The sequence below is a fragment of the Rhincodon typus genome, unplaced genomic scaffold (assembly GCF_021869965.1).
Source record: "Rhincodon typus isolate 14 unplaced genomic scaffold, sRhiTyp1.1 hic_rhity00000054, whole genome shotgun sequence".
NCBI classification, from domain to species: Eukaryota; Metazoa; Chordata; class Chondrichthyes; order Orectolobiformes; family Rhincodontidae; genus Rhincodon; species Rhincodon typus.
Genome location: NW_025965692.1, coordinates 61,475 through 61,856, shown reverse-complemented (window position 1 = coordinate 61,856; position 382 = coordinate 61,475).

The window sequence follows — 382 nt, the reverse complement described above, 5'->3', positions numbered from 1 at the left end:
GAGTCAGGATGACCTGACCACCAGGACGTTTTCTCTCCCAGAATGTTTCAGGCCGGGAGCCTTGTGCCTGCATTCCAGGCGGAGGGGGTGTGTACGGGACTGCCTGATTTCAGAGCGGGGTGTAGGGTTTGTGTGCGGGGGTCAGGCAGTGTGCGCGAGTGGGAGTGTGGGGCAGGGTGGAAGGATTAAATCTTGCTGCACGTTGCCTCCACAGAGAGCTGAGTGCTTCCAACCCGCTGTTCTCCCATGGTTCCTGTAAGTGGCCGGGCTGCGAGCAAGTGTTTAAGGAATACGAGGCCTTTCTGAAGTAAGTCGCGTTATATGGCCAGGCAGCGCTGTGTATGAGTGCATGTGTGTGTGTGTGTGTGTGCCTGTGTACAGG